The sequence below is a fragment of the Penaeus monodon genome, chromosome 29, assembly GCF_015228065.2.
Source record: "Penaeus monodon isolate SGIC_2016 chromosome 29, NSTDA_Pmon_1, whole genome shotgun sequence".
NCBI lineage: Eukaryota > Metazoa > Arthropoda > Malacostraca > Decapoda > Penaeidae > Penaeus > Penaeus monodon.
The window spans coordinates 23,548,417-23,548,801 of NC_051414.1; positions in this window are offsets into that span (position 1 = coordinate 23,548,417).

Here is a 385-nt window from a genome sequence, read left to right on the forward strand (position 1 = left end):
ACATGCATACAAATATATCGTCCAACAAAGATTTTTTACCTTTGATTATTATTATTTTAAAGCGAAATATTCAAGAAAACTGCTACATATCGCTATCATTTCCTCCGTACCAAACTTTTCCCTCCCATATGGCACGTAACTTGCCATAATGGCCCTGTTTTCGCCCCGAGCTGCCTTGCGAGGGCCAGGATGGCGACGACTCTCGAAGGACCTTTGATCTGGCGGGAAGAAGCCACAGCCTGACTTGCTGTCCTTCCTGCCCTCAGACCGTGACCAGGACCCGGACCTTCGCTTGGAGACCCACTGGCCACCAGCCGCGCGTTGCCACGGCAAAAAAAATCAGCTTCGTCGTGTAACAAAGTGAAAGCAAAATAGGTCTACTCTT